Source organism: Mesoplodon mirus, assembly GCF_964341445.2.
Source record: "Mesoplodon mirus genome assembly, chromosome: 12".
Taxonomy (NCBI): domain Eukaryota; kingdom Metazoa; phylum Chordata; class Mammalia; order Artiodactyla; family Ziphiidae; genus Mesoplodon; species Mesoplodon mirus.
Genome location: NC_138988.1, coordinates 105,579,792 through 105,601,686, shown reverse-complemented (window position 1 = coordinate 105,601,686; position 21,895 = coordinate 105,579,792). Strand labels below are relative to the sequence as shown.

Sequence of the window (21,895 nt, the reverse complement as noted above, 5' to 3'; positions counted from 1 at the left end):
TGTGACCAGGCTTCTTAGCCTCAGCACTGCTGGCCTTCGGGGCCAGATGGTCCTCTGTTGTGGGTCTGTCCTGTGTTGTAAGATGTTTTGCAGCACCCTGACCTCTACCCCTGGACCCCAAGTCGTGACAACCAAAAACGTCTCCAGACATTGACAAATGCTTTCTGGAGAACAAAATCGCTGCCACCAGCCCACCACGTCCCCACTATTGAGGACATGGACAAATATTTGCAATAGAATATAAAAAGTTTAGCAGCAGAGTTACATAAAACTAAGAGTGTTGCACAAAAGCAAGTCTAAGCATCTTTGCCTGAGAGTGATCACCCCCAAGGGGGTGATGCTGGAACAGGGCCCTGCTAAGAAAGTAGGCGTCCAATGGTTGACAAGAAAGACCAGGGGTGGGACATGCAGTCCAGGCAAGAAACAGTGCACAAAAGGCAGAAGGCAAGAAACAGGCAGCACACGTGGGGCACAGATGAGAGATGGCCGGGGAGCCCGAGAGAGAAGCACAGCCGGATTCCTGAAGGATCAAGACCCTGGCCTCTTTTTCTCTGAAAAAATGGATATAGGTGCATGGGTGTTATTAAACTCAACAAAGTTTTAAACATTTTTTGGATCATTGTCAAGAGTCCCCTTATTTTCAAAGTGAATGTCTCACGTAAAGGGAACAGCAAATGCCAAGCTCTACGCTGGAATCTTGATGGAAAATCTGAATTCACATATAAAGAAGGCTGTGACTCTACTGTGAGTAATTCACTCCTTAAGATGCTGGAAGCTTGTTCTTCAGAGAACATCTATTCATTGCCCACTGACTTCATAAAATGCATGGTATTATCCCTTGTAGTTCTACAATTAACCTTTAGTCATACCATTTTCTCACATAAGAATTACTTAGACTGAATGTGAAACTCGTGTGTAGACGCAGGGCCTTTGATCTGGAGCACCGTCCACACAGGACGGATGATGTGCTGTTGTGAAATTCTAAGAAGGGCTGAAATTCTCTGTGATGTTGGAGACAAAAAAGTCATTAAGTTTTGCTGTGTTAGTCTGAGTGGTAGTGCTTTCGGTTTAAATATCGGTGGTAAATCTCTTAGCTGAGCGATTCTTTTAAGGATGACTTATGTTAGGACAAATGGATTTATTCCTAGGCCTGGTAAGTACCGTACAGTATGTAAAAGGCCTGAACATTTGATCAAATTGTATGGTTAATCCCCTAATTGCCCATTGAGAAAGGGTTTCAGGAATAATTACAGAATCTGGTCCTATTCACACGCACGGCTAATCCTTTCTAAAATCTTACGAAGCTCCCTGCTCAACAATGTCCTGAGGCTGAAGTTGCTGCAGGTTTGATAGATGCTTGCTTTAAAATTCTGCCCTGGACACACGCACAAAACAAACATATTTGTTTTCAAAGTGCCCATTGCATTTGAAGTAAGCGGCGTTGACTCAGGAATTTTTGACTGAGCTCCTCGTGTGTGTAACAAAGCCCTTTTTTCTTGGGGGTGAGGGGTGAACACTTATGAAGGTCAGACGGACTGATGTACCTTAGATGTCAGCTCCTCCGGGAAGTCGTTGCTGAAGACCTAGTCGAGGTCAGACGGCCTCCCTTCTGCTCCCCTTGAGTCCTGGGCCTCCCTCCTCCATGCACGTGCCGGATGCCTGTGTTTTAGAGCACAGAATAAGGCACCAGCTGGTAAATAACTAGAAAACAGTGAGGTCTCTGCTGATCTTGACACAAGGGAGGCCAGAGAAGTCTGGGAGGGCTTCAGGGAAAGGGTGAGCAAAAGCAGGAATAACTGAGGCCACTTTCCAAAGAATCTCCATGGGCCGCCTACTGGGACAGGCAAAAACTGGAGCAGCCCACAGTGGTGACTAGCCCTAGAATGAACAAGTACAGAGTGAAAATTACACGAGTCTTTAACACAAAAAAAGGCAGACCGGTCAACTCCAGTAAAAACCTGTGGCATTTTCTGTGGACCCTCCACCCCCGACTTCTCTTTTTTGCTTCTTTCCATCCAAAGTTCTTTCTCCTCCAAACCCCATCCAATCAGGTGGGTGACTACAGACTCGCTCATTTTGAGGGGAAACTAACTGGAAGGGGCTAAAATAGTAACCGGTGGCATAAGGCTTCCCGAAAGGATGCTCTCACTAAAAAGAGTGCAGAAAAGAACTTCAGGCAGAGCCGTGATGGACATCTGTCATTCTTTTTTTTTTTGCGGTACGTGGGCCTCTCACTGGCCTCTCCCGTTGCGGAGCACAGGCTCCGGATGCGCAGGCTCAGCGGCCATGGCTCACAGGCCCAGCCGCTCCGTGGCATGTGGGATCTTCCCGGACCGGGGCATGAACCCGTGTCCCCTGCATCAGCAGGCGGACTCTCAACCACTGCGCCACCAGGGAAGCCCGACATCTGTCATTCTTGTTGGGTCACCTTCCATCTTCACTTCTTTTCTCAGCTTCGGGATGTTCTGCAGGTCATGATGGGGGGACAGGCTGCCCCCTCTGTGGAAGCCGACCTTGTCTCCCCAGCCTCCCTTGCAGCTGGCACACAGGCAGGGGACGTAGGCTCAGGAGCCAGGGATGCAAAGCAGGGGTGATGCATGGACCCCCTTCTGGCAGTAGCTCCCTCTGGTCTGCAGAGTTGGCAACCAGTGTCCCCTCAGAGGGTGGCCTCAGTGATGCCAGCGTCACAGGCACCAGTGGTCTGGTCGGGGGAACTGGCTCCCAGTCTGTGATGTCATCATAGGAATTTCCTGGCTCTGCACGATGGGAAGATGGATTAGACAGATTGTCCAGGCCTCCCGGAGGGTCAGCACACTTTATTTTTAACACATTCTTTTTCTTCCAAAATTGGCCCAAGTTGGTTTCTGCTGCAGCTGAGAACTTCGACCGGAGCGGGTGGATGGAGCCTCGGAAAGTGGCCCCAGGACGGCTTCTCCCAGGTGACCTCAGATGTGGGAGCCCAGGATGAGTCTGTGATGGATGCTAATGCAAGGAAGGTCACAGCTTCCTACCTCACAGCTCAAACACCTGCTTCATCGTCACGTGTCCTTTAGCCCAGGGCACCAGGCGGGATGGGGGCTGAGGGTGAGTCGGGAAGGACAGAGGTCCAGCGTCTTTCAGGCATTCTCCAGTTCTCAGCTCACACACCGCTCCTTTCCCTGCAAAACCCCGGTGTCCTAAGGTCCAAGTGCCAGCCCAGTGTAGGAGCCCCAAAGGGTCGGGGAGTCCAGTGGGGACAAGGGCCCTGGTTGTCCTGAGACACAGGTCAGACATGAAGCACTAATCTGTGCTGCACACGCCTGACCTCGTCACGTCATGAAGACCTAACATTGATCCCAGACTGGGCCCCCCTGCGGCCTGCGGCGTCCGGGGCTCTGTCCAGGAGAGCAGGGGTGGCGGGAAGGCGATGGGCTCGAGCCTGAAGTCCTGGGCTGAGTCTCAGCTCCACTTGTGACCTCCCAGTGCTATGACCCAGTTCCTTACTCAGCCTCCACCTGCTCTCCTGTAAAATGGATCCCTCTCTCCCATGCTTGGGACATTCAGGCCAGTCACTCTTGTAGCATCTCTTGTTCTTCAAATGAGGACCAGTAACAACTGCTGCCATGTTCTGCCTGGTGCTTTGAAGATCTGTTTTACGGCCGTTTCTCTTATCTTCCCAGAGTGAGGAGTTACATAGAAAAGATTGTTTTCCAAAAAATAATAAGGCCTTGTTATACTACCTATAATGATTCAGTTATGAAATGTAACATTATCATGGCTGTGTTGCTGGATAGAAAATTGCTACTTAAAGCTAATGAAATAGAGAAACATCTGTATATTACGTACATCACCAACGTGCCCAGTTCTACAGTAGGAACTCACCTGTGATACCACCTGTGATACCACCTCCCAGGCTGCACCAGAGTTAGTCTGTATAACAAACTGGAACACAGCACCAGTGATGGGGGCTGAGACTGTACCACATGAATTGGGGTCAGGCCCATCCACCCTTCTCTATCCTGAATCAACAGCTCTGGGGGAAGCAGCTGCCATCCTGGGGATACTCAGGCAACTTTGGGGCAAAGAACTGAGATCCCAGCCGACAGGCACTGAGAACAGAGGTCCACTCACAAACACGTGAGGTGGACACTCCCTCCCCTGAGCCTATGGATGACCACAGCGCTGGCCGACGATGGGACCTGAGCTGGAACCACCTGGCTGAGTGCTCCCCGTTGCCCCGCCCACAGAAACTGTGATATAATAATTGTTTGTTGTCTTAGGGTGCTAAGTTTGGGGTAATTTATTACTCAGCATTAGGTAGTTAATACATTACCTAATTGATACATACAATCACCCACACACGTGCACACACACACTCATTACAAATCCTTGGCACACAATTTCAACTAGATAATTCTACTGCATCCTGGAGTCCTGCCCTCAAGTTGGCCACACAGGGGGATCATCCCATCCTGATGTCCTTTAGTTCTTCAGCCAAGACACTTGAGTCCCTGGAGCCCAAGACGTACTCACCTCACATCAAATTTCATCATACACCAAAGGGTATATTCTAGGTCGAAGAAAAGAGACCCTCTTGGTCTCCATGTTTGTATCAAGGAAAGAAATATATAAATAAAAGTATCTGCCCTGCTAAAGAGAAAAGCCCTCATTAGACTCTCCTAATAGAATGAAAGGAGATTCCCAATTTTATAAGCTGTGGAAAGTCTGCTAAGCAGGGTAAGGGTGATGGATGTTTGGTGCATTGTCTGTTGGTTGAAGAGATTCTTCTGAGGAATTTATACTATGGGCTATTATCAAAAACAAATCAAAGAACCAAAATGAATGAACAGTTTATGCATATTATGAATTCTTAAGCTTTGACATATATGGGAGATTTTATGAGTCCAAAGATACTGACTATTTAGTATTTAAGTAAAACACAATATATAAACATATTCATAAGGATTTAAAAGATTATGCCTCAGATCTGTCATGACCTATTAAGTTCAACATCCATCATTTAGTTAATCCCCAAATTCTTTGCCATCATCATGAGATGAAACACCCTTGCTCCACAAAATGATTTGTTTACTTACATAAAATGAGTTATGAAATAAAACTTTATTTCCGGTTCAGACTATAAAATCCAATAACTGAGTAATGCTGTCATGAAACAAAGTGCTCTAAATACTAATAGTAAAGATACTAGCTAAAAATATTGGAGATGAGTTAAGAAAAATAAGTAGGCAGAAACTAGAATATGTAGGTGTGCCATAAATGATTTAATTGTGGGATGGTGGTCTGCGATTTGAGTTACTGAAATGGTTTTCAAACAAGTTTGGCATGCTGTATTCTAGACCTTGATCTATTACATAAGGAAAATCTTCATCATAATGCTGTTCAAAAACGAGAAAGGGAGCCTGTGGGCCTTTGAGAAGGACAAGTGGGCTTGAAAAAAGATGGCCTTGCTCTTCAGACCCTGTAAAAAAACAGATCAAACAAATGGTACATCGGTGTGGGAAAAATACACTTTGAGCTTTATTTTACACCATCCACCAGAATTAATTTGAGATGGTTCATACACTAAAATGTAAAAGCTAAAACCATGAAGCTTTTAAAGGAGAGCATAGGAATATCTTTGTGACTTTGGGTAAGCAAAGATTTTTTTCAGGCAAGATATGGAGAACAGTAATCATAAAGTAAAAACAATTAGCCTTTATCAAAATTTTAAACTGCTGGTCATTAACAAACACCATTAAGAAAATGATTAGGGGCTTCCCTGGTGGCGCAGTGGTTGAGAGTCTGCCTGCCGATGCAGGGGACATGGGTTTGTGCCCCGGTCCGGGAGGATCCCACGTGACACGGAGCGGCTGGGCCCGTGAGCCATGGCCGCTGAGCCTGCGCGTCCGGAGCCTGTGCTCCGCAACGGGAGAGGCCACAACAGTGAGAGGCCCACGTACCACAAAAAAAAAAAAAAGAAAGAAAGAAAGAAAGAAAATGATTAGGCAAGACACAGACTGGAAGAAATTATTTGCAAAAGAAATATTCACATTATAGAAAGGACACCTGAAACTCAATAAAAATAAAAGCAAGATGGGCTTCCCTGGTGGCGCAGTGGTTGAGGGTCCCCCTGCTGATGCAGGGGACGCGGGTTCGTGCCCTGGTCTGGGAAGATCCCACATGCCGTGGAGCGGCTGGGCCCATGAGCCATGGCTGCTGAGCCTGCGCATCCAGAGCCTGTGCTCCGCAACGGGAGAGGACACAACAGTGAGAGGCCCGCGTACCGCAAAAAATAATAATAAATAAATAAATAAATAAATAAAAGCAAGAGATTTCAACACTTTACAAAAGAAGGGATGCATGTGAAAAATGTTCAACATCACCAGTGATTAGGGAATTGCAAATTAAAACTACAGTGAGGTACCACTAGGTACCAAATAGAGGATCTAAAATGAAGAAGGCTTTTTTTGTTTTTTTGGCTGCGCTATGCAGCTTGTGGGATTTCAGTTCCCCAACCAGGGATTGAACCAGGGCCCTCAGCAGTAAAAGTGCAGAGTCCTAAGCACTGGACCGCCAGGGAATTCCCTAAAATGAAGAAAGATTGACAAGACTTAATACTGGTGAGGATTTAAAGCGATCAGGTGGAGGTATAAACTGGTACAATTACTTTGGGAAAAGATCTTGTAGTTTCTTAAAAGCTGAACATATATCTACCCTGTGATCTAGCAATTACGAGTAGGTATTTGCCCAAGAGCCATGAAAGTGTATTGCTACAAAAGATCTGCACGAGAATGTTTGCAATGGCTTTATTTACAATAGCCAAAAGGTGGAAACAGCCCTGGGGTCCGTCTGTTGGAGAATGGGTAAGTTACCTGCAGTGCACTCCTCCAGTGAGCTGCAGTTTAGCCATGAAACACAGTGAGCTGCTCATATGCACAACGACACACATGAATCCTAAGAGCATTTTGCTAAGTGAAAGAGTACACAGAGTGCATGTCATGTGAGTCTATCTGTATCAAATTCTACAAGAAAAGTTAATCTGAGGATGGTGGGGATGGAGCTTGATAGACATCGTGGAGCTGGGTTGATGGTCATATTCAACACCTTGATGTGGGTTTGGGTTACATAAACACCTCGCTCAAAACCCAAAGGATAGGACACTTAAGATTTGCATTTCACTTTGAGTCAAGTTTACCTCAAAAGAGAAAAACTGTGAGTAAATATCAAACTCACTCAAGGCTAAGTATTTATGGGGAGGAGGACATTCTTGAAATGTACTTAAAAATAAGATGCGTTGGCAGCCGGATGCAGGAACAGGTAGCTGGTAGGCAAACGTAAGTAAGGCAGGTGTGGCGAGCTTGCTCAGCCATGGAGGTGGACTCTGGTGGAGACCCCAGTCCTCACTGTGAAACATGCTGGGACAAAATTTCTCCAAGGCTACGAGTTCCTAACAACTACATTTCTTTAGTGTCAAACTCTCATACAGGGTTTGGTTTCTTCTTTCTTCCGCCTGCAGAGTTCTAACCAGAACGACGGCCGGTAAAGCCTGACGCTATGTGCCTGGCCAGCTGGACAGCCCACGTAGCCAGCGAGCTCAGGCCCCGTGAAACTTGTAGAGGCCTTTCGAGCGCTCTGTTCATCAGGAGACAAGCTGCCTATCTGACCTGTAATTCACAGCTAGGACATACATGAGAGCCCACGGAATTTATAACTTAATGTTCAAATATAATTCGGAAACGATTGAGATAAAATCATGAATATCTGAGGCAACCAACAAAACTTTAAGTTATCACAAGTCTGAGTAAGTTAAGAAATTTTAAAGTTTTATAAGAAATATGTTGAAGAGACTTCTAAGTGTGCTGGTTAGGAAAGGATGCAGAGGCAAAAAGTCTGATTTCTTTGCAAAGAACGTACGATGTGGTAACAGACATAAAACAAACTCACAGAAAACAAGCAGGTGACACTGAAATGCTGACCTGTGCGACAGATTCAGAGTGTGTCAGACAGGAAAGCTCCGTGTGGACAGGAGCTAACAACCGCAGCTCACATATACGGCACAGCACTGTACACTTTTCTAAGTGCCTCCAGACATTTCCTCTTGACATAGCATTGCTGTGAGATGAACAAGGCTGAATATGGTCTCGATTTCATGGAGGAGCCTGAGATCACGTAGCTGGAAAGTGGCTCTCCAGGCGGGAGGGGAAGGGCTGCATAAGCAGATCTGTGGGGCCGGTGGTTCCAGGACGCAGAGGGGAACATGATAAGGTTAGACCAGTAAACCAAACTGGGCGAGTCGGGCAGAGACTGCTGGTAGCAAACTCGGGAAAGGCAGCTCAGTGGGGTAGAGCGCAGATCTGGGTGCCAGGCTCGGGGGTCTGACCTCACACCCAGCGCTAACGTGTGACCTTGTGCAGGCTACAGCCCCTCATCCAAAAAGTCGGAGGCCGCTCAGCACACCAGCTTCTCATGCTTTCCTTAAAGAGCCTCCCTGACTTGTCTGAGCCTGAAGCCCACGGGAATCCGGGTCTTTCTCTCTCCTCCAAGATATTAGCTACTCTTGTAATTTCACAAGACATATCGTGGGGTCTCGTCACCCTGGACAGGGTCACAAGGGGGACAAGCTTCCTCCACATGGCCAGCAGGGTTGTCTTCAAAGGCAGAAGCCCAGGTCGCACGCCCACCACGAAACACCCTGCCCTGTGGCCTTTCCCAACAGCAAGAATGTCAACAGGTAATGACAGCTGTAATCAATACCCACAGATACTTGCAGACCCCACCAAGGTTCTCAGAGCTCAGTGGGCAGCGCTCAGATGCACTTCAAGGGAGGAACCTTCTGAAACTTTAGATGCCAGGTTTCCCCCGAATTGAAACAAATCTCACCGTGAGGCCCAGAGAGGTTAAGAACCTCAGACAGGTCACACAGCATCTGGGTGTCGGTTCTGGGATGTGAATGCCAGCGTCCAGCCTGCAGTCGGCGCTCCGAGCACCACCCGCTCTGCCTTCTAAGTGGGGTAGAACTGCAGCCCCCGAGGTGATGGTGAGCACTCGGCCAACCCCAGACCGACGTCCGAGACTTTATATGAACCAGCGGACAGCGTCAGAACCAGAGTTACAGGAGAAGGAGAGACCCAACACTCAGACGCAAGGGGCCGGGAAGTCATCCCTCACCTCCCTTCGCTGGGCCAGGAGGTGCCTTCCTCCCAGCCCACCCGTGCTGACCGGGTCGGGCACCACCTGGTCACGTCACGGGGCAGGCCCATGCCATCCCTTGACCCAAAGTGACCGCAGGCACGTCTGCGGAGCCCCGCAGAAGGGTTGTTTATGTAGATGTCGGTCTGGAACAACACAGTGGGCACAGGCGAGGAAGGTCAAAACCATAACAGACGCCCTGCGTTTGAGCCCGTGGCAACTGCTCTATGACACAGTGCAGGGTGCACGGGCGCTAGGGCTGCAGCCTCCTGCCTCCTGGAACCTCCAGCTCCAGGCTCTGGGGGGGCCCACGGACCCGGCCTCTGGCTGACGCTCTCTGTGGTGTGGATGCCAAGCCTCCGGCCTGGACGACGGGTGACCTGACAGTGGAGGCGCCAGAATGAATGCGGAACCCAGAGGAGCCTCAGCGCGGGGTGACGTCACACCTTGTCCATAAAACAGCACTTTCTTTTATTTTCTTCCTAAACAAAAAAATGATTTCTTCTGTGCTGCTTGGTTGCTCAACAAGGAAAGAGGAACTGTTTCTGTTCTTTATCATCTGCTATTTATTCAGCGCAAGAGGCAGAGCCCGGCGCCCTGGAAAGTCCCGCGAACAAACTGGAAATTCTGGCTCCATAGATGATCTGTTCACAGAATCGTAGTTTCACCGGTTGTCGAGAGCATATTTAATATTGCCTAGACTTTGCAGTTCTAGGTTTTTATGTTTCGTAGGTTTTTTGGTCTTTAAAAGAACCGCAAAGTTGTGTTAGAGCAGTTAGATTAAGGTAATTTTTCCTTTTTTTCTGTTTCCTTTCTTAGTTTAGAAAGCAAAATATGCTAAGGGAAACTGAGTACAAGAATAAAAAAGAAAATAAATTTTAATTTAAAAATACACATTTTTAAAATAAAAAATGTGTCAGTGGGGTCGGGTGTTTTGGGGCAAACTTGTTAGGTATGTCACTAAAAGGAAAATGAAGAAAAAAGAAACAGCACTTCAAAAAATTTGAAATTGTACTGTTAGTTGGTCCTAGACTTTTTAATGTACATTCTCTAGAATGCTCACCATGGCACGGAGGAAGAGGCCTCTTTGTTTGTTTGTATTCATGGATGAAGAATAAAATAAGAATTAAAAAACACTCAGTAGAAAAAATGAGAGCACCCTCAAATTATATACCAGGAAGAAATACCCTAAAGCTTTACTTTACTGAGAATTAACCTCGTGGCAGAATGCGTAATTGAGATTCTGAAGCTGCCCAATTTTTGAGTGAGAAGTACATGGTTTAGACCCAAGGAGAATTAGGAAACCCAGCTTTGTCAAGACAGGCTGCTATGAAGGATGAAATTCCCCCAGATGATGAAGTTCTGGTCCACAGGGTTTCAGAAAAGTGTTGGGCCCGCAGTGGAGGCTCTGGTTCGTTTCCACTTCTCCAACAACTCAAGGGGCTGCTTTGGCCTCGAAGCGTCTGCACTTGAGTTTTCTCATCTGTAAAAAGGGCAGCTCAACAGGGCAGTCTCCAAGGCCACGTGTAAAAACAAGGATCTGTGGTCATTCACATTTTCATCAACCTCAGTTTACTTTTTGCTTGCCTTTTATTTAACCCTTTAATGTTCAAGAGTATGTCCAGTTGAGGTTCAAATATATATATATCTGTTCACACACATCTCCAGAACACTCTTCATTAGCTCAGCACACGTCCCATTTTCTGGTGTTGGCTGAGACCATTCTGTGCTGCAGGCTGGAAACTTCCCTCCAGGTCTGGGAGCTATACAACTCTTCCCCCCAAGGGCCCTTCCTGCTAAAAGCATCTTGTTCACCTCAGTGTCCCAACAGCCCTTAAAAGAAATGTTTTAGGCCAGAAGAAAACACCCCACATAGAAGGAACGGACTCTGAGGCCAGGGTGACAGGTGCCGTAACTCAGCACAAAGCCCTTGCTGGTTATGGGGCCACATCCTTCCTTGGGGGGCATTCCTGCAGCCCGCAGAATGGCTCTGCTCTCCTTCCATCAAGACCCAGGCTGTTGGACATTTCTCTAGCCCCCACCCCACCCTAGACTCACGGGTCGGGTCACCCCTGCACTCCCTCCCGCCGGCTGTCTCTCTCTGAGTGGCCCCTGCCCAGTGCCATAGCCAGAGCTGAACTGGCATGGGGATGCTGAGGGACAGAGGAGATGGGGTCGGGGGGCCTTCAAGACAGGTCAGATAAGCACTCTGCATTAACAAATACCAGATTCCTAGCTGGGATTGTGACAGGCTGCACGGGGCCTGACCCCCATTCATGTGGTACAGTCTCAGCCCCCAGCACCTCGGAGTGTGACCTTATCTGGGGGTAGAGGTCTTTAAAGAGGTGGTTAAGGTAAAATGAGGCCACTAGGATGGGTGCTGATCCCAGAGGACCAGTGTCCTTATACGAAGAGGAGATGAGGACACAGACGCACACAGAGGTACGACCACGTGAGGACACGGGGAGAAGGCGGCACCTCCAAGCCAAGCAGGGAGGCCTCGGGGGAAACCAGCCCTGCCCACACCTTGATCTTGGACTTCTAGCCCCCAGATCATGAGAAAACACATGTCTGTTGTTTCAGCCTACGGTACTTTGTTATGGCGGCCCCAGGACATTAATATACTTGTCAAATACGCGTCTCCGTGGGCACCGGGGTGCGGCTGCAGGAGCACACGTGGGGGACCCGGGAGCCCTCACTGCTCACCCGCCGGCTGGCTCACTGCATCTGGATCCGGCTGGGTCAAGTCAGAGCCAAGGCCGTGGACTTCCTTCTAAGACGGCTTTTCTTTAGGAGATGGGAGAGGTGTCAGCACATAACCGGTGCCCAGTAAATGCTGTTCACTCCCGGTTCCCACGCGGCTACTGTTCGAAAGATGGGGCCGTGCACTGCTGACGTGTGCGTCTCCAATCTCATTCACACAGCGTCTCACCAGCTGAACCCTCGCCCGCAGGGTCAGACCTGGCCCAGCGTCCCACGTGGACACCGCCCAGCCATGGAGCACGTGGGCTCACACAAAACCACGCAGGAGCACCACTCCCAATACACACACATGCACATACACACAGGCACACATGTACACACACGCACACACGTGTGCACACAGGCACACGTGGGCACATACACACAGGCACATGTGTGCGCACACGCACACATGTGCTCACACACCGGCACACACGTGCACGGGGCACACAGGCGCACACATGCACAGGCACACATGTGCACAGGCACACACGCATACGCACATACACAGCCAGATGCCTCCTGTCTGCCCATCCTAATGGGCTCTTCATCTTGTGCAAGGACACCATCAGGAGAGACTCTGCCACCTGCCGACCACAAGGCAGTAGCCACACTTCTTTGACCCCCGGTCGATGGCCCCGCGACCCTGGACTTGAGCATCTGCCCAGGCCCCGAGAGTCAGCTCTGCCCCGGGAAAGCGTGCAGGGCACTTGGGGGGACAGGGGGAGGGTGGGGAGGTCCAGGGCTGCTGCCCACTCCCGGTCCGGGAGGCCGGCCAGGCCCCTGCTCCAGGCAAGGGCCCTCAGACTGTCCCCTCCTCAGGATGCCTTCCTGGCTCCCCTGCAACGGGCCACGCGCTGCCTCGGGTGTAGCCCCCGCCGCCTACAGGCCCGTCCCACCTCCCCTGACGCTCTCGGGTCTGTCTGGATGGGTTTATGGATTCACATTGCAAGAGGACCCCATCCCGGTAACAGAGCAAAGCATCCCAATCAAGCTAAAGATAAGCATTTCTGGGGCCTGTGGTCCTGCTTCACACCGAGAAATATGCCTCTTATCGGGTTGGATCCCAGAGGAAAATGCTTCTCCCCGATGATGGTGAGGTCAGAACCCTCCATGCTAGTGAAGCCACAGGCCTTCCTGGTCCGAACGCCCTTGAGGACCGTCACAAGCGGCTCAGGACTTCATGCCTCCGCCACAGAGGTGCTCCTGTCTCGTTTTTTCAGTGGTTTGCTGCATAAACGGTATTTTTGCCCTCATTCTTCATGTGTAGTGGATCTCCGGTGAGCAGGGATGGTGATGAACAGGCTCTTGGGAGCTCCTTCAGCAAGCGTCGTGAGGAGGAAGCTGTCTGCAGAGGCAGCTGGTAGGGAGGCTCCTCCGCAGAGGACCCCGGCTTGGAGTCCAGGACGTGCTCTCAAGCAGCCCAAGCATCACGCCCGTGTGTCGAGTGGAGCTGAACCCGGTCCCACCAATTTCCTGCCTTCCCGCCAACTCACACGTGAGGGTCGGGACACGATAGCGCTGCCCACACGGGGCCGCCCCCCCTCGCAAGGCAAACCACGCACCACTCAGCATGCGGCGAGTGCGGACCTTAACTCTTCCTAACTGTTTACAGACGTGACCTCCGGGAATCTGCAGGCCTTGGTCAAGATGGCCAGGCTGGTGAGCGGAAAGGTCAGGACAAGGACGCACAGCAACAGGAGATGGAAGAACCATGCATTTGGACCCAAACAGACTGGACTCCACTCCCAGCTCCTTCCTGCCAGCCAGGCTTGGGGCTCGTCATGAAGGACTCTGGGCCCCCATCCTCCCACCTGGAAAATGGGGGCATTTCTGGCTCTGGACGGTCGTGAGGATGGAGACGGCACGTGTGACCTGCAGGGCAGGTACAGCTGCTACCGTGACCCCCGGGTTCCTGCTCACCTCAATCTTCCTCAGCGGCAGCTATGTTTTCCAAGGGGCACCCACAAACCCGCGAGCCAGCAAAGGTCCTGGAGGAGGGTCTCCTTGGTAAGTGTGTCTGGGGACCTGACCCACCCCGTCTCCCTTCCCAGGGCCTGACACAAGGCCTGGCACACGGGGACCGTCCAGTGGAAGTGCAAAATGCACGAGTGGGTGAAAGATGGAGAGAAGCCCCTTTAACTCTGCAGAACTCGGCATTTTCAAACTTGTGTCGGAGGCCATTTCCCTCCAAATACCTGGGAGCTGCCATCCCAGAGGGGCGAGTGCATCCCTGGCCCCTCCTGCTGGGGGGCCCTGCTGCTGGGAGGTGGTGATGGAAGACCCAGCGCGGCCTCCGCTCCAGCCGCGGCCAGTTTTATAAACAGCCCAGATGTCTGAGGATGTGGCTCACGGCCTTTCTCCACCCACCATTCACTCAGAAAATGCTAATCTCACTGCTGGTCTATGAGAAAAAATAATAAGGAAGGTTAGAACAACGCAAATCTGCAGTGTATTCCAAGAGGAAATAAGCAATTTCTCCCAGAGGCGTTAATGAATTAACTGAGCCCCGACTGCCACCAGTCAGCCTATGACACTATTTAAATTTCTCCCTAAGAGTGAGAAAAGGATTGTGCATTTCGACAATCACAAAGACATTCCAAATGAAGTCACCGTATTTGCACAGAAGTCTTGGTCAATGGGACCCAGCCCTTGGCAGTGAGGGAGGGGGTGGCAGGCCCGGGGCCGTGGGTCCTCAGGACTCACAGCTTCCAGCCTCCTCGTCGAGGTTGTGTGCATGACTGAAGGACACGCAGCGGCCTCCCACCTGCAGCCTCTCGCCCAGGTCACTAACTGTCCCAGCTGCTAGGGCCACCAGAGCTAAATATTCCAGACCGGGCAGCTTAAACAACAGAAATTTAATTCTCCCAGTCCTGGAGGCTGGACATCCAGGAGGAAGGTGCCAGCTGATGCCATCCCTGGTGACAGCCGTCCCGCCACCGTGTCCGCACATGGTGGAGAGAAAGCCAGGGCGTCTCTTCCTCTTCTTGTAGGAGCTGCAGCCCTGCCGGACGAGGGCTCTGTCCTCAGGACCGTGTTTACTTTTACCATCTCCTCACGGACACTGCTTCTGAATCAGCCACACTGGAGTGAGGGCTTCAACGTGTAGATCTGGGGGACATAAATGTTCAGTCCACAGCACTGACCTCGTGCGGGGACCAGCGTCACAGCTCAGTTGTCCTGCAGCCGTGACGCAGCCCGGGTGGAACAGACTTGACGTAATGGACGGGCAGGATTCCTACAGGCAGCGCCGTCCACAGAGGACTGAGCTCCGCAGTGAGGTGTCGGGAGCACATCTCACTCTGCCGGCCCCTGCCTGACACGCATGACGTGCATGACACACATGGCATGCTGATACATCTTGCCCGCCTGACATGCCTGACACACATGACATGTCTGGTTCCAGAAGCGGCATTAAAGTTAAGAAAAACAGGAATACAGATGTCCCCCAGACAACCCCAGTGTGTATCCACAGATGATGGATAAACACAATGTGGAGTACGACTCACCCTGAAAAAGGAAGGAAATCCTGACACAGGTCACACCATGGATGAAACCTTGAAGACACGATGCTCAGTGAAATAAAGCAGTCAGGAAAAGACAAACACTGTGTGGTTCCACGTATATGAGGTCCCTGGAGGAATCAGATTCACAGAGACAGAGAGCAGGAGGGTGGGTGCCGGGGCTGGGGGAGGGGGTGGGGAGTCCGTGTTTAATGGGGACGGAGGTTCGGTTTGGGAGAATGGGGATGACGGCAGGGATGGTCGCACAACACCGGGAATGCACGTAACATGACTGAACTGTGAACCTAAAAACGGTTGAGATGATAAATTTTATGTTATGTGTATTTTACCATAATTTTTTAAAATAGCATCAGCTATTATTAAAGACTAGAAACTTCCTGCAAAGAGGTCATGGGCACCATCATCCTGGCCTCCTGACACTGTACCTGCCGGTGCTGGTGAAAGGCGTGGGCCCTGGTGAGGGGTCCTGGGGGCTGCGCGGAGGCCACAGGGGTGGAAGCCTCGTCTCGAGCCGGGAAGTCATCACCTCTTGACAGAGGTTTTCTGTGGCTGGCATCTTGCACAATTCTTGCTCTCCCAAGGGTTTCCTTAGAGTCTCTGCCTATGGATGCAGCACAAACACACTGGCTGTGAGTCGCGGGCCTGGAGCAGCGCAGGCCCATGCGGGCCTTTATGTAATTTGCTCCTTAGTCATTGTCTGGCCAGGAGGTCGGCCTGCAGCGCAGTGCCTCTGGAATATGGGCCTCTGCAGGGGCTGCACCGTGGGCGCAGTGGGCAGTAAGCCTCTGCGGCGAGCTCCACCAAAGGGAACTTTGAGGGATAAGAGCCGAGTTGTCTGGAAGTCATTCGGCTGAGAAAGCAAAGAGGGTTTCCCCGAGCCTGCCCAGGCACCAATGGCTTCTAAACTTGGGGGGACATCACGACATCCTGTGTGAGCGCAGGGCCAGGGTAGCCCCTGCCGGGAAAGGGTGGCATCCGTGGGGGATCCAGCCTGAGCCACCACCTCCTGCCCAGGCCACCGGCCTTCCCACCCCGGCGGCAGGGGATCCCCACTGAGCCCACGGCGAGAGTCAGCGACGGGGTCTGCACTCGCACAGGGTGTGGACAGAGGGCCACGCCAGCCCGACACCCTTTGTTCACGGCTCTTTTCCTCATAAATACAATGGAGAGAGTCCAGGTTCCCAAAGCAGAGTGGGATTCGGTGAGAAAGGTCCCGGGGCGGGCACGGGAGAAACAGGCGTGGACACCAACACTCAACACACTCATACACTCATATACACACATTCACTCGCACATATACACACACACTCAGACACATGTACACACATGTACACTCAGGCACCCACATACACACTCACACATGTACATACCCACATTCACTCACAAATATACACTCACATACACATTCACACTTATACACACGTACACTCAAACATACATACACTCACACATACACACACGTTCACATGAACATATACACACATATACTCACATACATACTCACACTCACTCACACTTATATACACGTACACTCACACACACACACACTCACACACACACACACACTTACTCTCAGGCAGGCCCAGCGTCGGTGAGTACAGGGCCCAGCCCACCCCCACCCGCCCCCCAGCTGGGCAGGCTGCGAGGGACCGTGATAGTGCACTGGGCCTTCAGGTCCAGACACGGCTCTCGGCCCCGCTCAGCCCCATGGCAGCATCTACACATCCAACCAGCCTGCACCTTCCCAGGAACCTGTCTGCTCTCCCAGAGCTAAGCTTCTTCATTCTTGAATCCAGAAATCTTAGAAGATCCAGTCATTCCTATGAGTGGATAGGAATTCCTATGAGTGGAATGAAATTCATTTCTTGCATATGTGTCTGGAGGGAAAGATGTATGACTGTAAAGAATAAGCTACCAGACAGCTTAAATGTCACCCTGGTTTTTCTCGATGGCTTACTATTTACTAATGGCATCACCCTGAAATATCCCCAGAAGTGGACGTGACAGAGGAACGCACCACCAGGGGCTCTGACTTGGCGTCCCAGAACCAGGACACATCCGCCCCAGCATCGGCCCCGGCAGGGATGCTGGGCCAGGACCTCTAGCTCCTCGGCCGGGTCCTTCGGGGACAGAAGTGCTGCGGGAGCACGTGGTAAAGGGGAGCACTGACCCCCGCATACCTGCGCAGGACTCAGGACCCCGGAGATAAGGCTGGGCCTGGCTCCGCAGGGGGCTCCCAGCCCCGCCCCCTTCAGGGAGGAGCCAGGGTCACCGCAGCCCCCAGGGCCGACCCCGTGCCTCCCCCACGTCACCGCTAGCCCTGCACTCGGGTCCTCGGACCCCACACTTCAGCACACGTGAGGTGAAGGAAACCGTCGTTCGGGCTGAGACGCGGTTCGCGGTGAGCCCACTGGGCAGGCCAGGCACCAGGGCCCCACGTGCACGGGTGCGGTGCCCCTCCCGGGGACGAACCCCGGCACGACGGCTGGTCCAGTCGGGTCGAGCTTCTCAGTGGGTCCCGCCCAGAGCCCCTCCCCTCGGCGCCGAGGCCCCTCCCCCCGTGGTGCTGGTCCCTTGGCCCAGTGGGTGCTGGTCGGTTGCTCGCTCCACCGGGCGGGGAGTTCCGTGAAGGAGGGGCCGCTGGGCGCCCATGTCTGGAGATGCTGGGCGCAGAGCCCACCCATCCAGAGCTTGCGGAGGCCCCGTCTTCCGGCTCCACCCGAGCTGGGGAGCAGAGTGAGCAGGGCCCCCCCCTCCGCTTGCCTCCCCACGGGGGCCTCGCCGGTGGCCGGAAAGGAGGCCCTTGGATGACGAGGTGCTCGCTACGGACACGTTTCTAAAGCGACCGAGGGGCGGATGACGGCGCAGGCAGCCACACCGAGGCAGACCGGGGTCCTGGGCCGGCTCGAGCCGAGAGGAGGTGACAGGGCGGAGGGCGAGCTGAGAGGAGCGGGGCGCAGGGCGGCTGGGCAGCAGCCTGAGTCCCCTGGACGCCCCCTGCCTCAGTTTTCTCTCCAAAACGGGAAGATAACAGCAACCTCTAGTATCGGGTACCACCTCCTCCGGCTGTTCGCTCACAGGTTGAGAATTCCCCGAGTTTGTGGAATAAGCAAGTCGTACATAAATGATGGGAGGGAAAGAACACCCCGCAGGCGGGGCGTGCGCAGGTATTTAGGGCCAACTCTAAAGAAACTCAACTCGCCTCACTTTTCCACACATTCTGTTTTGAGCTTTTGGAAAATTTGCACCTGGATGCAAAGCGTTCCTGCCAGCTGCTTGGCTAACTGGGGGGCCAGGAGCCAGCCTGCTCGCAATAAGGTAATTGCCGCTGTAACTCCTTAACTGGCAGCAGCGGTGATCTCTAGACAGCACTTACAGTTTTCCAAGGACTTTACAAGGCTTCGTTCTCCCCAGGAATCTCGCACACCACACCCGTTTCAGGATGGAGAGTGGTAGAGGGGCCGGCCAGGGCAAAGTCTCTCCGGCTGTGACGGGGGAGAAGCTGCACCACCTCAAACAGGCAAGCAGCACGTGTCGCTCCTGAGCTCAAAACCAGGGCCCGCCCCCAGTGTCCACCACACACAGGCCTCTCCTCGGGGGCCCCGTCCATCTCCCCCGCCGCGCCCCACCTCCCCGGAAGCACCCCCGCCTCTGCCCCCCGCCCTGCGCTGGGCCCCGTGCGCAGCATCCTCACTGCCGGCTCCCTGTCTCTCACTCGGAACGTGGCCCCCGATCGAGCTCACAGGCAGCCCCCCAAGGAGCCTCCCTCAACACCCCCCGGGCACGAGGGGTCACTGCGACTCGGGCCCTGGAGGGCAAAACTGCCCCACGCAGGATCCCCGCCCTGGGCCAGGCCCCGCACCTGTCTCGCATCAGAAGATGAACTTGCCCAGGGCGGGAATGGGTCCTCCCCCGCCTCGACTTCTGGACCTGCCCCAGGACCCAGGTGTGCTCAGTGGTGCCCGGGGTGGGGGAAAGCATCAAGGGTCCTGCCCGGGGAGGCTCTGTTGTGGGCGCTCAGCTCTGGGGATGAGGCCTCGGGCCTCGGGCCAGGAGGGGAGGGGGTCTGATGAGGGTGCGGGACCACCCGCAGGCCGCCCATCGGAGGGGAAGCCCGCCCCCATGTGGGCGGGCAGAGTGAGGATGGACCTCACGTCCCGGGAGGCCCCTGACGCTGCCTGCGTCATCTCTGCCTTGAAAGCAAAATATCCGCTGGCAAACAGCGAGGCTGCCATCCAAAAGCAGCTGGATGTATGTTCCCACGAAATCACTTTGCATCCTGAGGTTTTCTCTCCTGACTCAACACGCCCGCTATTGGCCCAGCTGCCCAACCAGTGTGGACCTCCCGGCGCTAAGCCTGATCGCGTCACCCCTGAATGCCCCCCGTGTCCCTCCCCTTGTCACTCACCTGGTCACTGCCACCACCTCCAGCCTTCCTCCTGGTCACCACCCCCAGCTCCCTGCACTCAGTCCAGAAGCTTCAGCTTCCTCCCCTTTCTGTGCAAAACAAAGTCCAGATCCCGGCGGCCTGGCACTGACAGACCCCGTGACCGACCTTTGTCCTAACCTGCTCACCAGCCCCATGGGCTGTTTAGATGCACGTTTGAAGTGACGTGAAATGAAAATAGATGCTCTCAGCCACATCGGCTGCACTTCACGCACCCAGGAACCACCTAAGGCTTGCAGCTGCTTACAGGGCAGCACAATTCTGGAACATTCCGTGCCTAGACGGGCCTGGAGGGAGAGGACGGGAAGCTGCTCTGGGCCGTCCTCCACCCAGGGAGGCGCACTCAGCCTTCCTTGCGTCCCAGCAGGCTTATAAATTCATCACAACGAGTTCCCAGGTGTCCCTTTTCTGAGGACAAAGAAGACTCTGCTTGAGAAACCCTGGAAGCAGCACCCTTGTGCAGGGGACCCAGGGAACTTGAGGACCCAGAACTACCCTGGCATGAAATGGGGGCACTGGGGTGGGTGTGCTCAACGATGACCCTCAGCAGCGCCAGGGGAGGGGTGTGATGACTCGATGGTTTCACCTCGTGGTCCCCAAGCCTGGTGACGCACGGAAACCCTTTGGTGAGAACCAGGCCCCCTCCCAGACCCACTGGCTCAGAAGCCCGGAGCTGGGTCCCCCATGTCGACAACTGGCAGGGCCCCTGGGACTCCAGTGAGTGCGCTGGACTGAGAACAGGATTCTCCTCTTCCCTCCCGCGTTCCCCAAAGGCACAGGTTCCTAACAGAATGAGGGAAGCATCAGAACTCCTTTCTCCCGGCTGGATACAAACCCTCAGTCGGGGCTATTAATACAAAACTGGTGCTGGGGATGATGATTAAATCGCTCTCAGAAACACGCTGTTGACGTTTCCACAGCAACTGTCTCCTGAGAGTCCTGGCATCCAAGGGAAGCCGGGCACAGCCTCTCCCTATCCTGACCCGCCCCACCTCTCACCTCCGGGTGCCCGTGTTGCTCGCTGTGTCGCGTCCAGCCTGAGTCCATTGTGTGCCCGCGATGTGCAGTCTGAACAGGTGGTAGATTCCATCACAGAAACTTACCTGCGAGCACTTGTCAGTATTTACTGAAGCCTGAAACGCAAGTAAAACACAATTTGTTTTCTCTCTGTTTATGGAAACTGTTTTTAAAATAACTGAATTGTGTCAGCATCAAAAACACTGCCTGGTGCAGCTGTGCTAGGCTGACCGGCATTGAATGAGGAGTCCAAGGAGTTTGGGGCTTGCAGGGACCCTGCAAACCATGAGCCAACGGCTTCCAACGGCAGGGGACCCGCACAGGAGCTGAGACCAGACAGCAGATCCCGCTCCCGGCCCTTCCTTCCCCACAGCCCACAGCTCAGCTCGGCCCAGGCTGATGGCGACCCTTCCAGGTGTCAGGCCCACCTTTGCTCCCAGGTGGCCAGCTGTAAAAACGGACACCGTTTCCTGAACACCTACATCCACCTCACCCCACGTTACACCCCTCAGCCCCACTCACAGCCCTGGGGTGGATATAAGGCCCCCCACAGGGCTGATGAAGACATGGAAGCTTCCAGAGATTGGCGACTTCCCAAGATCACACAGCAGCTCTGGGACGTGAGTCCAAGTTTAGAGTGACTCCAGAACATTTGCTTAACCACCGAAGACGGCTTCCCCAGACGCCGTCTCCCTGGAGTCCTGTCCCTCCCTCTCCCCGTCTTCCAGATCGACTCCAGTGCAGTGGCCCAGCCCACCAGTCAGTCACCCGGGTTTTCAGCTCTGCAACACGGAGCCCAGGTTACTGAAATCTACCATCCAGGGCTTCACGTGGGACCCTCCAAGCCCCCCTCTGCCTAAGCCATCAAGTCCCTGCAGCAGCGTGGCAGAAGCTGATGCTGGACCCCTGTAGAGGTTCTCCCCGTTCCTTAAATGCTAGGACTCCCTGGCCTTTGCCCCTGCTGCCCTGAGTAAGGACTTCGTTTCCCAGCCTCCTT

General features: G+C 53.0%; 1 long non-coding RNA gene across 1 annotated transcript in view; it reads right to left on the bottom strand.

Annotated features, from left to right (window-relative positions):
* The window catches only part of LOC309814034, a 73,210-nt gene that overhangs the window by 41,503 nt on the left and 9,812 nt on the right, over window positions 1-21,895 (bottom strand). The window contains exon 3 of the long non-coding RNA XR_014295590.1: window positions 19,843-21,014. This is a non-coding gene — a long non-coding RNA (uncharacterized lncRNA). The remainder of the gene's footprint in view (window positions 1-19,842; window positions 21,015-21,895) is intronic.